At 39.5% G+C, this 16632-nt stretch overlaps 1 long non-coding RNA gene across 1 annotated transcript; it reads left to right on the forward strand.

Annotated features, from left to right (window-relative positions):
- Positions 1 to 967: 967 nt before the first annotated feature.
- Positions 968 to 2585, forward strand: LOC145806343 (uncharacterized). The gene is made up of 2 exons (XR_014349316.1): positions 968 to 1544; positions 2309 to 2585. It is a non-coding gene; the product is annotated as an uncharacterized LOC145806343 (long non-coding RNA).
- The last annotated feature ends 14047 nt before the right edge of the window (positions 2586 to 16632 follow it).

A 16632-nucleotide genomic window follows, 5' to 3' on the forward strand; every position in this document is an offset into this window, starting at 1 on the left:
TTTAATTAATTTTAAAAATCTAAAATAAATTTATGGTGAAAGTATTTAATTTAGAGGCAAGATTTATTATAAAAAAATATATATAGAGAGAGAGGAGGGTGTGACTTGAACTCTAGACCACAAGGTTAATATATAAAACCCTTACCATTTGAGTTGCATATAACTTATATATATGTTTTGTATATTTATATATTTATTTGACCTATGTTGCCCAACACTAGTATAAAATAAAATATATACAAAACCTACAAAACCCTAACTCTCTTATTACTTTTCAAAACAACAACAGCCCTTTGGGTTCCTAGCAGCAGCCGTGAGATTTAGTGAGAGAGGCAACAAAGCTGTGGTGAACAGTAAAGAGAGAAAGAGGAATTTAGCAGTCGGCTCTGGGTAATCAATACTTTGGGTAAGTAAACTGTTTAATTGCACCTCTATCATTATTATTATTATTATTATTATTATTATTATTTTTATCTTCCATAGTTGAGTTCATGAAACCACAAGGATTATTCATTGAGCATCTAGTAATTTTTGGGCTTGTGTGAAGGACATTCTAGTATATCAAACCTGGGTCATGGGAAATAATGATGGAAGAACAAGTGTTGTGTGGTTGCATGATTCTCATTGTGGAAGAGATGTGGCATTATCTTTTGTGTGTTTTGTTGGCAGTGGACTGGTGCCCTTGTTTGGTATAGGTCTAGATATAATGTTTAAGGTTCAAACATTCATGTGTAAAACATTAATTTTGTGCAGAACCATAGAGTTTAAAAATCAAGAAACCATATCAAATTGATGAATTTTAAATTGAAATTTTTACAGTAGATTAATTACATACTGAATTGTATATCTGATTTTTTTCATAATTTTTGGGGGTCAAAATCCATATAAATTGAGGTATTCAAATCTGTCCAGAAAACCAGTCCAAAACAAGAAATTCGGGAGTGTTGTTCTCTTTGGGTATAAATCCAAAAATTATCAAATTAGTGTCATTAGAACCGGTTACGAGTCTAGTTTCGTACGTTTTTGGCCTTGCATTGATTGCTCATGTATATTAAGAGAACCATCAATTTCTTTAAAGTGCTGCAGAAAACAACCTGTTTGGATATAATAAATTGTAGAAAATTATTTTGATAAGCAAATCAAGTGAAACCAATTGGGTTTGAAACTTAGGATATATTAGATCATATCTGGAGGTTATTGGAATTTGTCGAACAACGTGGAGTGGGTTTTGTAATTTTCAAAGTTAGCGAATAGATTGGGAAAACTTGTTTAAAACACTGTTTCATCTCCAAGTCATTTTTAGTTAAGTTTCGATCGGAATCTATGTCTTGGGTGATTTTAGACCTTGAAGAATATGAACTTAGGTAATATTTAGGAGTAACGGTGAGTTGGGTTGAGCCGTGTTAGTGCGCTTTAGTTTGGGGTTACTTAGTTCGTATTCTTTAGTATTTTTAAATTTGTAGTGACGTGTAGTTTTTATACTTGGTTCAGGGCACTAGTTGGACTTTCATACTCTATTCGAGGATTATATTATTGCGTTTCAGGTGAGTAGTTTCATGCTACGTATTTTTATAAATGTTTCCCTACCCTAAATTGTTGGAAATCAAATTGTTGTTTCAAGACTAAACTGCTTTGATAAATTATTATATTATCAATTGAATCAAATTATGTCTGAAACATGTGTGAACTTGGCATACTGTAAACTATTTGTTTTGGTCTCATGTTTATAATGATGAACCACCATGTTTTGCAAAACTGATGTGTATTGATTATTGGGACCATGTGTGTATTTAGTCCAGGGAAATTATTCCACTGTGTGTGGTGACTCTGGCCACTAGGGAACAGATCCGGGTTGGGCCGTGATGACTCTAGTGCTCAACGATTGTAAGGAACAGACCTTTAAAAACAACTAGGTGACCTTCAATCGGATCGTCTTTGAGAAAAGGCCCAGGTGCCACCCTGAGGATGACTCTTAGTTCGGTATTGGATCCAACGGGGCTTATAGCCTGAGAAATGTGTGGCAGATTATTTGTTTTTATTGGTACCCAGAAAATTATTGGTGTTCATGTTATAATCTGTTTTAAGTGGAAAATGTTGTTTATCATGTTCTTGCAAGACATGAGTATTTTAAGTGTTGAACTGTGGAACCATCTTTTTGAAACAGATTGTATTTACCAAACTGTATGCCAATCTAGTTTCTGTGATATATATCTTATTTTGGAATTGAACCCTGTTTTCAAAACTGTATTTACTATCCATGTTGCTACTCACTGAGCTATCAGCTGACTTAGTTGTTTACCATTTCCAGGTGTTAGAAGGACTTAGAGTGGACTCATGGCGTAGCGGGGACTCAATTGCATGGACCTCTAGGGCATTCCTTTAGTTTAGAGTGTTATGTCAAATTTGTGCATATTTATATTTATTCTTATCGAAGTTCATTTAGGATTATTTTTTTTATATGTGGGTTGTTTATATCCCATAAGTTTGGATGGTTTGTGATTACGGTTGATTTTGCCGTTTATAATTGTGACATGTCTGGATTGAGTTTTGGTTATTTATTATTGGACTATTGTTCAGTTGTTCAATATGATTGGATTCGTGTTTAGGCTTACGTGTGCCTTGGGCTAAGTCCCTGTGGGCCACGGCCGGTCATGCCCGGATTTGGGGTGTGACAGAGCGTACCGGGTTCGAATACTTTGGGTACGTGGGAAGTGATTAGTATCACAATGGGTTTGTCTCGCTTGATAGAGACTTAGATGTAGTGTCATATGCTATGTGCTTAATTGATAACATGCTTATGTGATTATGTGGGTATGGAATGTAGTTTCTAGGATGTTGATTGGATCCTTAGGTTTTTGGGAGTCTTGTTGGAAAGGCACTTGATCAATGCTGTTTCTAACTGGAACTCTAATAGCGCCTCGGGACTGTCATTATCCGGAAATGAAATTCGTAAGTGCTTATGTGTTTATGTGCTTACGTGGAGTGAATTACAATTGTCCATACATTAGGACGTGAGTGTTTAGTTTTGGCACATTTATGAATATGCTAATGTTCTGTATTACCTGTATTAGGATGTCAGGACGAGGAAGAGGTGCTAGGCGTGGTAGGCCTGCGAGGCAGGAAGTACTGTTACCAGAGGAGGTTCCGGCAGTGCATGAGGGAGTTGGCCAGGCCAATGTGGCCGAGCCAGCGGGTCAACAGGCTATGAGTGCCTTGGCACAAGAGATAGCAGGGGCTTTGGGTATTCTTAGAGCTGGGAATCAGGCAGCTGAGGTAGGGCCTTCTTTCTTGAAGAGGGAGTTTTTCCGGTCTAATCCGGATGAGTTTATCGGGGATCCGAAGGAGCCACTGAAGGCTGACGAGTGGTTAGAACAGATGAGTAAGACGTTCGAGATGCTTGGCATCGAGGACGGGGCACTGAAAGTGACCTTGGCATCCTTCCAACTGAAGGGAGATGCGGGTCAATGGTGGAAGTACGAGAAGGCTCGTGTTGGTGGTACATGGGAGGCGTTTGTGAATGCTTTCCAGGAGAGGTTCTTATCTGCAGTGGCTAGGGAGAAGCTGAAGGACCAGTTTAGCCGGCTTAATCAACAGGGTATGTCTGTGGTAGAGTTCGAGGCCACTTTCACTAGTTTGTCCAGGTTTGCACCTGAGTTGGTGGCGTCCGAAGAACGTCGTTGCTATGAGTTTGAGCGGAAGTTGAGGCGGGGCCTCAAGTTGCGGGTTGGTGGGTCTTACATCCGAGAGTATAGACATTTAGTGGATGCTACAGCTCATATGGAGCTCATGATGCAGGAGGAGGATGAGGGACAGAGAGGCTCCAAGAGGAGCCAGGATGGTCAGGGTGATGGCAGGAGACAGAGGGGTTATAACCCTCAGCAGCCTCAGGGTGCAGTTTCTAGATCGACCTTTCTAGTGCCGAGTGCAGGCTCGGGAAGAGGCAATCAGGGGGAGTTTGCGTGTTACAAGTGTGGCCAGCTGGGTCACAAGGTTTCAGTTTGCCCGCAGAAGGGTGGGGGTCAGAGAGCTGCTTCTTCTTCAGCTAGACCGCAGAGTCAGAGTTTGGGCAGGGGGCAGCCCTTGTCTTGTTATCAGTGTGGACAGCTTGGGCACCTGAAGAGGTTTTGTCCACAGTTGAGTGCCACTTCAGGAGCGTCTGGTTCTAGGCAGACACAGGGATTTCAGCTAGCTCAGTCTGTGCAGGCCTCGAGAGCCAATGCGGGAGCTTCGTCATCCCAGTCAGTGCAGCAGTCGTATGCTCCTAGAGGTGAGCAGGTAGATCAGGGGCCTATAGGGCGCGTGTATGCTGTTACCGCGCAGGATTTAGTACCGGCTCCATCGGTAGTGAGAGGTACTTTTCTGTTTTGCAACTCGGTTGCTAGCGTGTTGATTGACACAGGTGCATCTCATTCATTTGTATCTGCTGCATTTGCATCTGTTTTGGAATTGGAGTTAGCACAGTTAGCATCTTCTATTTGTGTAGTATCACCTATTGGTGGTGAGTTGATTTTGAAACAGGGTGTTAGAGGTTGTGATATAGAGGTCGCCGACCATAGGCTTGCTTTTCCATTTGTGGTCATGCCCATGAAGGGCTTTGATGTTATTTTGGGTATGGACTGGCTATCGTCATACCGGGCTGTTATCGATTGCTACCGCCAGAGGGTCACGTTATGTACCTTGAGCGGGGAGTGGTTCCATTTCTTGGGAGATCGGGTTGGTTGTGTTTTGCCACCGGGGTATGATTCGCGAGGGCGAGGTGAACTTAGTGGTCTACTTGCTAGCTTTAAGAGTGGTGAGTGTGATGAGACCCATGTTGTATTGCCGAGGGTGGTTTGTGAGTATTCGGATGTCTTTCCCGAAGATCTTGTTAGTTTGCCACCTCACCGAGAGATAGAGTTCTCTATTGATTTAGTGCCCGGCACGACGCCGATTTCTATGGCACCTTACCGTTTTGCTCCAGCAGAGTTGGTTGAGTTGAAAGTTCAGCTGCAGGAATTGTTAGATAAGGGTTTTGTTCGCCCTAGTGTTTTACCATGGGGAGCACCGGCCCTCTTTGCTAAAAAGAAAGATGGTGCCTTGAGATTGTGTATAGACTACCGAAAGTTGAATCGGGCTACGGTCAAGAATAAGTATCCCATGCCCCGTATAGATGACATGTTTGACCAGTTGAAGGGTTCCCGTTGTTTCTCTAAGATAGACTTGAGATCGGGTTACCACCAGTTGAGGGTCAGGGAGGAGGATGTTCCTAAGACAAAATTCCGTACGCGGTATGGCCATTACGAGTTTCTGGTGATGCCATTCGGGCTTACCAATGCACCGGCAGTCTTTATGGACTTGATGAACCGGATCTTCCGGGAATTCTTGGATCGGTTTGTAGTCGTTTTCATGGACGACATTCTTGTCTATTCGCCTTCAGAGGAGGAGCACGAGGCACACTTGAGAGTGGTGCTTGAGTTACTTAGAGCCCATAGGCTGTATGCCAAGTTTGGGAAGTGTGAGTTCTGGCTAGAAGAAGTTAAGTTCTTAGGCCATGTGGTATCCGGGAAAGGGGTGTCTGTTGATGCATCCAAGACTGAGGCAGTGCAGGATTGGGCACAGCCTAAGAGTGTGTTTGAGATCCGCAGTTTTCTGGGATTAGCTGGGTATTACCGTCGGTTTGTGAAGGATTTCTCCAGGCTAGCTTCGCCGTTGACTAGATTGACGCGGAAAGGGGTCAAGTTTGTATGGAATGAGACTTGTGAAAAGTCGTTCCAAGAGTTGAAGGTTAGATTGACCACCGCTCCGGTTTTGATTATTCCGGAGAGAGGGTTGGGTTATGCGGTTTATTGTGATGCCTCGCGAGAGGGTTTAGGTTGTGTGTTGATGCAAGAGGGGAGCGTGGTAGCTTATGGCTCATGTCAGTTGAAAATTCACGAAAAGAATTACCCTACACACGACCTAGAGTTAACAACAGTGATCTTTGCCTTGAAAATCTGGAGGCACTACCTTTATGGTGAGAGGTTCGAGGTGTTCTCGGACCACAAGAGTTTGAAGTATCTGTTCACACAGAGAGACTTGAATTTGAGGCAGAGGAGATGGATGGAGTTCATTGAGGACTATGACTTTGAGTTGCACTATCACCCGGGAAAGGCCAATGTTGTGGCCGATGCCCTTAGTAGGAAATCCATTGGTGATGTAGCTTGTACTGCCATCCGAGAATGGGAGATGTTGGGAGCACTTGGCGAGTTTGATTTGCTACTGGGCGAATCTGTTGAGGCTGCGGCCTTGTTTTCCATCGTCGCATAGCCTACACTTGTGACTAGAGTGTTAGAGGCACAGAGAGGTGACCTTGAGGTAGAGTCCTTCCGAGAGAGGATCTCTAGTGGGAAGGTTGAGAGGGGTTTGACGGTGTATCCTGACCTGAGTGTGAGATACTGAGACCGTTTGTTTGTGCCGGAGTCTTGCCAATAGGAAGTACTCCAAGAGTTTCACCATTCACGTCTTGCGGTACATCCGGGAGGCACTAAGATGTATTGGGATTTGGGTCGCCAGTTTTGGTGGCGGGGTATGAAGAGAGATATGGCTGTTTTTGTATCGAAGTGCCTTACTTGCCAGCAAGTGAAGGCCGAACATCAGAGGCTAGCGGGTTTGTTGCAACCCCTGCCTATTGCCGAGTGAAAGTGGGAGCATGTCACTATGGACTTTGTCGTGGGCCTTCCGAGGACTCAGCGGGGTAGTGATGCTATTTGGGTGGTTGTAGACTGGTTGACTAAGTCGACACACTTTATTCCTATGCGCGTGAGAGATTCGGTAGATCATCTTGCCGACCTATATATTCGGGACATAGTGAGATTGCACGAGGTCCCAGTGACGATCGTCTCAGATAGAGATCCTCGTTTTACTGCTAGGTTGTGGCAGAGTTTGCAGAGTGCCTTGGGCACTAAGTTGACCTTTAGTATGGCTTATCATCCTCAGACTGACGGGCAGTCCGAGCGTACTATTCAGATCCTTGAGGATATGCTTCGAGGTTGTGTCCTGGACTTTAGTGGGACATGGGAGAGGCATTTACCATCGGTAGAGTTTGCCTACAACAACAGTTTTCAGTCTAGTATCGGTATGGCACCGTTTGAGGCCTTGTATGACCGACCGTGTAGGTCTCCAGTTTGTTGGGCCGAGGTGGGTGATGCACCTTTGTTGGGTCCGGAGTTGGTTAGGGAGACAACGGAGAAAGTTGAGCTTATCCGTAGGAGGCTTGTTACAGCCCAGAGTCGTCAGAAATCTTATGCTGACCGTAGGAGGAGGCCTTTGGCGTTTGAGGTAGGTGATCATGTCTTTCTAAAGATATCACCTAGGTGAGGTTTGATGAGGTTTGGGAAGAGTGGGAAGTTATCCCCTCGGTTTATTGGTCCTTTCGAGATCCTTGAGAGGATTGGCGAGGTTGCTTATCGGTTAGCTTTACCGCCGCAGTTGTCCGGAGTTCATGACGTGTTTCATGTGAGTATGCTTCGGAAGTATGAGCCAGATCCATCACATGTATTGGATTGGACTGATTTAGAGGTAGATGAGGATGCCTCGTATGAGGAGAGACCGGTTCGGGTCTTGGATAGGCGGGATCAAGTCCTGCGTGGCAAGACCATTCCTTTGGTGAAAGTCTTGTGCAAACATCATGGAGTGGAGGAAGCCACTTGGGAACGTGAGTTGGAAGTCCGTGAGAAATATCCGGACTTGTTTGTTGATATGTAATCTTGTATTTAGACTTTGAACTATTGTTGAACTTAAGAGCTTTTATATATGTCTTAAGTTGTGAAACATTGAAAATGTTTTGGGTATATTGGAAGTATGTTTTGGAACTTGCCTCATATGGAAGTTGAATGTAACATTATATATGTTGAATATATTGTTGAAATTGGAAAGGAAATGCGTAATGTTGATGCATGTTGAAAGTACATATGTTGTTTACATATTGTGAAATGCCTCTTGTTAAAGGGATGGGATGACCGGTGATGGGTCGAATTGTTGAATGTTAAAATGTAACATTGTTTAAAATGGAGGAAAACCTGTTTTTGAAACTTGTGCTTAATTTCGGGGACGAACTTCTTTAAGGGGGGGAGGTTATAGCGATCCCGGGTTTACCCCTGTTGTACAGTGATCCGGACATGTGTCCGTGGATGTTGGTAGTTGATTATTATCTTGTTTACATCCTTTTTACATCGTATTTGAGTTATAGGATGTGGTGGGCAGGTTTGTTACAGGTTGGTTAAGTTTAGAAACCAAAACTAGTTGCCCAGATTTTGACCTGTCCGCTCGAGCGAGGGTTTTGGCGCTCGAGCGGGAGTTTCACCTATCCAGTATTTCCTGTGCAATGTTGGACGCTCGAGCGTGGGATTGGCCGCTTGAGCGGGATTGTGTGAGTGACGCTCGAGCGGGGAGTTGGAAACTCGAGCGGGGACCTGGTTCTGTAAAAGTTCTGGGAGTGTGTATCCGCCGCTCGAGCGGGATTGTTGACGCTCGAGTGGGAGTCTGTGAGTAACGCTCGAGCGGGGTGTTTGAAGATCGAACGGGGCGACTGGGTTTAAGTTTCAAGTTTTGACTTTTCAAATCACTTTTTCACTTTCTCTTCTCTCTCCTACTTTTCCAAAAACACCATTGTTGAGCCTCTCACTCTAGAACTCTACCTTCTCTCTAGGTTTTGATCTAGTAGGAGTGATTTGCTCATCTTTGGCCTTTACAAAAAAGTTGTTGATCGTCGAGGGCTACATTTTAATCTGCAAATTTCGAGATTTGGAGCACGTTGGGTTTTGTCATCTTCTCCCTTGGGGCTCCGGATTTGAGGTAGGGATATCCTACTCCTCACTATGGATTTTGTCTTTAAATTTTAGTATTTTGAGATGTTGGTGTTGGTTTGGTAATTTTGTGAAAGTTTGGGGCTTTTGTGTTATTTTACAAAAGTTGGGGGTTTATTTATAATAAACCTAGATGCATGTTTGGCATAGAGAAATGGAATAAATGTTGAATCATTGATGAAAATGGGACCTAAGGGTTGAAATGTTAATTATGGAAGTTGACCTAATTACATTGTTTGATTAATTGGGATAATTAATTGTGAGAAATGAGGAAATGAAATGGAATTGTTGAGATTGGGAATGCATGGGGTTAAAGGGTGTAGTTGAATTATTTATCACTCACCGAATTGAAATGTTGATTGAATATCCATTTGTGCATTTGTTTTCTGTTTAGAAATAACTGTTTTGGGCTATCGGTGGAGGATAGACGTGATTGTTGTAGACAATGCATGATGATTAGGCAAACGAAAACTAATCAATGGAATGTGTCATGGAATTTGACGGTTGATATTATACATTAACTGTATGTATTGAATGATTGTATATAGAACCAATGTGTTTGTATACGTTATGTGTAGAGGAGGAGATGGGGGATGTACTCCGCGGTTTAGGGGAAGATGGGGGATGTACCTCTAAACCGGATAGTATTGGGAGAAGATAGGGGATGAACTCTGTAGATACAGCTCATATGCTTGTCTAGAGAAGTGAAGATAGAGCTCATATGCTTATCTTTGTGAAGTGTGGATACAGCTTATATGCTTATCTGTGAATGTGGGATATAGTTGTTATACATATCTGTTGAGAATGTGGATATAGCTTATATGCTTATCTGTGAATGTGGGATATAGTTTTTATACATATCTGTTGGGATAATGATAGAGCTAATATGCTTATCTGTTGAAAAAGGGAAAATGAAAAGTAACTTGGACTCATAAGTCGTATGACATAAAATGTGATTTATGTGGATGTATCTGTGTTGGCCATTTATAAATTGCTAATCTTTTAGTCATTGTTCATGGTTGGTTTAGTGTATTTCTACTGGGCTGTGGGTCACCCTATATGGGAATATCATTTTCAGGTACAGGTAGCATGCCACCTCCAAGGTTATAGCTTGGGAGGCTAGAGGCGGACAGATTTTTTGTTGTTTAAGTTCCTTTTGATGTATTACATGTATATTCAAGCTGAGGGCTTAATGTGTAGATGAGTTATCACTCTTTTGATGTAACCAAGTGTTAACTTGGAAAGCTGGAAGCCCGTAGGGCATTTTGCTTTTGTTGTTAACATGTAATATTTTTGTAATGAAACTCTGATGAATAGAAGAATGTGGATATTTCGTATGTCAATGAATGTTTTATGTGATGGGTGTAATGTTATTTTTTGAGGGCGTGACAATTCCTTTCTTCTTCTTGTTGTCCTCCTCTTCCTTTCCTTCTTGCATTATGAGCTCATGAGTTAAGAGAGATCCCATTAACTCATTTAAACTTAGCTTTGATAAATCCTTGGCTTCGGTAATGGCAATGACTTTTGTCTTTCAACATTTTGGTAATGACCTAAGCACTTTTCTTACAATTTTAGCATTAGTATATATTTTGTCAAGAGAAGTTAAACCATTAATAATATCAGTAAAGCGAGTAAACATTTGAGGAATAGTTTCATCGGGCTTCATTTTAAAGAGTTCATAATTATGGACTAGCAAACTAACTCTAGATTCTTTAACTTGTTCGGTTCCCTCATGAGTCACTATAAACTTATCCCAAATTTCTTTTGTAGTTTTACATGTGGAGATTCTGTTGTACTCGTTGGTATCTAAGGCGCAGTACAACATGCTTGTGGCTTTGACATTAATTTGAGTCATTCTAGTATCTGATTCATTTCACTCATCTTCAGGTTTTGGTACCTTAAGGCCATCTACGGTTTTGGTAGGAATTTTTGAACCATTGCAAATAACTTTCCAACATTCATAATCATTAGATTGAACAAGTATGGTCATCCTAGTTTTTCAATAGCTAAAATTTGTGCCGCTAAACAGTGGTGGCCTATTGGATGCTTGTCTCTTGGGTAAGAAATAATTAGGGGTTGCCATGATATACTCTAAGACGGTTAAGTCACACAAACTAGAGTCTAGCTCTGATATCAATTGTCATCCCATGTAAGCAACCCAAGAGGGGGGTGAATTAGGTTATTAAAAATTTTACAATTTTAAAAAATAATAAACACAATATTTAGAATTTTAACAAATAAAAAAGAGAACAATAATTATCAATATAAACGTAAGAGAGATAGGAAGAGAAAATCAAACACTGAAATTTATAGTGGTTCGGCACGCCGTGCCGACGTCCACTCCCCAAGGAACCTCCTTGAGAATTTCTTTACCATCAAAATGAATCAATACACCACTAAGGCTTCACCAAGCCTGTAGATTTTGCACATGTCTTATTTTTATCTATTGAGCCTCACTCAACAATAAATTCCTCACTCTTACAAAATTCCTTCACAAAATAATAAATAAGGTTAAGAGGTACTCAACTCTCTTTTACAATAATTCTCTCACAAAGAATAGATATGAAAGTATAAGAACAAAGACTACACTTAGATCTGAAAGTGAAAAAGCAGAATACAATACACTCAAAATTTTGGAGCACACAAATTTTTCTCTTCAAGTTCTTAATTTTTCTCCACACAAAACACTTCTATTTATACCAAAAAAATATAATATCCGTTGGAAGATGAGATGCTCCTCAACAATTGCTCTAGATAGCTCATGAAAAACATAAGCCTTGAAACGAGGTGCACCATCTCTTTGAAATGATGTGCTCCTGCTGCTCAAGGTTTGAAATGATATATATATATATATATATATAAAAGATACAAATTCCACCAATACTAACCTTTTATATATTAAAAAATGTTTGCTATGAAAAGTTTGACATGTGTATCTTTACACATGCCATCATGCATACATGTAACCTGATAAAATGGAAACCTAATCAAAAGTCTAATTGTACACATAGATATTTTTCTATATGCCAATTATATCAAATATGAAAATTTATACCCTATTAAAATTTTATAGTTTTTGTGGAGATTTTAAATGCACTTAAAAAAAAAAAAAAAAACCATCGCTCCATGTAAATATACCAACGTGTCAAAATAAGACAATTAATCAATTTTAATGTTATTAAAAAGTGAATAGTGACCAGCCAACCAATCAATCAATTTTGTCAAAATAATACAACTAATCAATTTTAAATTGGACAAAAAGTGAATAGTGACCAGGCAATCAATTAATCAATTTTGTCAAAATAATACAAATAATCAATTTTAAATTTATCAAAAAGTAAATAGTGACTAGCTGAATTTTTTCAAAATCATGAACAGTAATATTTTCAAAATATTTCCATTTAAATAATATTTATAACAAATATATCATATAACCTATGTTTTAAACAAATAATATTTTGTGTCAAATAATATAGAATATGTATATTAAAAAAATCCAAAATTTTCAAATAATATTTTAAGTATCATCAAAATTAAAAAATATGATTAACAGGTGCCTTAGGATTAGTTTAATTTAGAAATCCCATTCACAACACTGTAAACATTAGCAGAGAGTTGAATGGGGGCAAGGGTCTAGGAACACTTGTATTCTCTCAAAAGGGGGTTTAGGGGAAATCTTACCTCTCCCTTAGTAATGGTGACAAGGGGCATTCAAGTGTAATCGGGGCCACCCTCAAGGTTATCAGAATCCTTCCGCAAGCGTACATAAACATCATCTGGGATGCCAAAACACTCACGGGAGATGGCTAAAGCAGAAGAGGATTCAAGAACAGCGCGATACTTGCCCATAAGACCAAAAGGCAAACAAAATTAAGAAATAGGAGAGAGAGAAAAGGAGACTTACAGTCGTCGAAAACAAGATTAGAACGAAAAGTCGCCGAAAATGGAGATGCTATAGCCGGAATCTTCTCTCTTGCTTTTCTCAAGAAAAAGCGAGTTAATACTAAGAGAAGAAAGGCTCCGGTAGTAAATTTATATGCCATAAATGATTTTAAATGGACGTGTTCGTTGCTTCGTATGACAGACACGTCGGTTTAGGGCTAATGGCTTGAGGCCACGCGTCTAAAAGCAGAGGCGGTGCGTCAAGCAAAAAGACATCCCGCCGTTTGAAAATTGAAACGGTTGACATGAAACCCTAGAATTATGGGCAAAAGTTCTTGGCAATTAAAACTCTGACTCCTTTTTTAGCCCATGAGGAGAAAAAGAGCCAGAGTTGGGGGCAATTATGAGAGGCTAAAAATGAATTAACATGGGGCAGGACTGGAATTCCTAAGCTGGTAGTAGGAAGACAACATCACTAGCAAAATAGAAGATCAGCCCAGGAGAGTTTGAGTCTGACCTAGAGGCCCAGGACCAGAATAGGTCACTGGAGTTTTAGGATAGAGAAAATGCGGCAGTAAGCAAGCCATGGGCGAGCGCAAACCTAGTCAACCACATCCATTTATTTTAGGCTCAGCCAACTCTTAGAAATTCGCACCTGGTAGAGCACAATCCCTAAGGAAAGGAGGTTGACGTGAGAAGTAAGGAGAAGCCTAACAGCCCACATCGGCTAGGGGGAGCAAGCTATAAAAAGGGAATCAATTAGCATAATTGAGATATGCAAACACTTCAACCTGAACCCAACTGAGATAATCCTGCACCTTTATCTACCTTTATCACTAACTTAGGCATCAGAGGGTTCTCAAGTTGCTCCAGCCAGCCCCTTTTTACCTTTTTCTTAATGTTTTCAGGACTAGAGTTAGGTTATAACTGCCGTGTTGCCGCCACAGCCAAGTGGTCCAACTTTTACCCACCACAAATTCCACAAATAAAAATCATTGATGATTTATTTCAAAATCAATCCAAACCAATTCATGCACATCCCAGGTAAACATGCTTGAAGTAAGACTAAATTAGTGTTTTTGCTCCAATGTTAAAGCGGTAGCTAGCTACTTCAAAGTAAATGTCAAGATTCCAATTTCATCAAAGTTTCAAAAAAAAAAAGGAATTAAATGGGCCTCAACCCAAGCAAATAGATGTCAAAGCTAAATGCCCAAAGTTCTACTAGGGGTGATCATGCATTTGTCCAATCTGTCTAATCCGACCGAATCAATCTAACCCATTTGATTTTGGACGGATACGTGTCTTTCGACGAACAGATGCAGATGAAATATTTCAAAATTCACGAATGTGGTTCGGATGGCAGATCAACCATTCCGCACCTGCATTAACCTAATCATCCTGTAGATGAAGGTTTAAAAAAAAAAAATTTGCTAGTAACTAATAACATAGAGTAGAAATAAGAAAATATATATTTTTGTGAAAATAGAAAACAGTACCTTAAAAATATGCATGCGTGGTGCCATGGCCTATTATAGACAAATAATATATATATTTTTAGATTACTAGTTATTAGAGATTATAAAAATTATGAATTATAATTCAAAAAAATGTCCAAAATTTGTAAAGTCCAAACTGTCAATCCATACAGCTCGCTTAATCCGCATCCGCCAAACAGGTGGACAGATGCAGATTATTTTTTCTATTCTGCCTAATTTTGAACGAATGGTGGATGGGATACTACTCAACCCAACTCGATTTGCGGTCACCCCTAAGTTCTACCATGACACTACTAGGCTATCCAAATTTTTTTATAACCTGATTTTCGGGTCAATTTGTATGTATCTCGATTAATTCTAGAGCTCTAAAATTAAAGACCGAACAATCATCTAGTGATCTTTTGAGATGACTCAAACTCAAAATTTTAAATCTTATTCTCAAATTTTTACCATTCCACTAACCTTGAAATTGTAGGCTAACCAATACTAACCCAAAGCCACCTTCCAAACCCTATTTTCATCCCTTCAATTTAAATACTTCTTAATCAACTTGTTGATCTCTTGATCTGGAATTTGCAAACCATCACATTTTTAGAATCATATAAAAAGTAAAAACCCAAACACAAACAATAAATCAAAAGTTCATTAAAAATAAAAAAGAAAAACTCGAATTGATGGGTAAATCTCCCCCTTCCAAATCACCAATATTTTTTTATAAAAAAAAAACTCACTCATGCTCTTAGGCCAATTTGTTGAACTAGTTTTTTGTTTATACTAGAATAAGTTGTGGTGTATATACACAAATCATTTACAGAATAATTCCCAAATAAGAAACAAGAATGTGACAATAGTTCAATCTCTCTTCTCTCTATCTCTACTTGGTCACTCACCCACTTCTATATGGAGACTAAGAAGTTCAAAGTAAATACAAATTTTGGGTTGGCCAAACCAATCTGTACCCAATTGGGTAAAATACTTCTTAGTCAAGAAGTTCCTCATTAACTTGATGCTTTTCAGTGTAGTTTATTCAAGTTTGGGTAAAATCATATTGTTATTTAAGCGGCAAATTTATGTTAAAATTATAAAATTTAATATTTTTATTTTGACTTTTGAGAGATATTATTTTAAGAGTCTAACTGGTCTTCAGTTAGTGATCAAGATTAGACCATCCGGTCCGGTTAGTAGGCCCACTTTTGAGCCTTACTTCGATGATCCGAACTGTTTATATTTTAGAGTTCGTTGAGTATACTATCCATGCAAAAATTCAAATTTTACGGATTATAGCAATCATATGTTCGGATTAGTTTTGTATGAAAAAAATGGACAGTGAGAAAATAAACAGTTCATACAAAGCTAATTTGAATACGTGATTATCGTTGTCCGATTAACTTGATTTTAGATGGATGATGTGCTCGACGAAATGTGAACAGTTCATATTATTAAAGTGAGCCTCAAAAGTGAGCCCACTAATCAAACTAGACGATCCAATCTTAATCTCCAACCGAAGACAACATGACCTTTATTTTAAAGCCACCAAATAACCTCCTCCTTTCTCTCTGTGTGTGTGTGTGTGTGTGTGTGTCCAAGTTTGGACCCAAGGCAGGTCTAGTCTTGAGCTCAAATGAAAAGGCCACAAGACAAATCACAATTTTATGAACAGTTATTCTGGAATGATTTAAGACTCAGATAAAATGATCCTTTGGTCTCCCTATGAACAGAATGACTATTTTCTTAATTTGGCAACTGATAATTTCATTTTTAATATAAATTTATTTCCTTTTTACTAGACCAAACATGAGACAGAATGACTATTCCATTCTAATAAACTAACACTCAATAAGTACTCAAAAAAAGTATTGAAAAATCTAGAAATCCCCTAGATGTTGATTTGTGATTATGTATTAATTTTAAGCAGTAAACAACAATCCCAATCAAGCAATCAAGACAAATCGACACAACGATTTTACGTGGAAAAATCACAATTGGACACCTCCAATTGTAATAAAAAACCACGGGCAACAGCCACAAAACAATCCATTAAGAAGATATAAAGGAATTACACAAGTATACTCTCAATTACTTAGTGAATTCACGCCCGAATTGAACCAACCTCTATGTGTCTCTTCCAACCCCGTCTTCACCTCAGAATTGTCTTGACGATGAGCCACTCCGGAATCCACCAAAGCTTCAGGCTCGAATTCTTCATAATCTACCGAAAAACAACTCTCTCTTTTGTGTAGAACAAACAAATAATCCTTTGCTGTATACTCTTTAAACCATGAGTTGAATACTCAATCAAAACATCAAAGAAAACTAGCAAAATATCCCCAGATATAAACCCTAGAACTCAAGAAGAAGATCTGGAGAAGTAATCCTAAAATCTGACAGAAACACGTACCTATAGAAATCTGAATCGCGATGCTCGCTCGAGC

Source organism: Camellia sinensis, chromosome 13 (assembly GCF_055761805.1).
Source record: "Camellia sinensis isolate YWXY chromosome 13, ASM5576180v1, whole genome shotgun sequence".
Taxonomy (NCBI): Eukaryota; Viridiplantae; Streptophyta; class Magnoliopsida; order Ericales; family Theaceae; genus Camellia; species Camellia sinensis.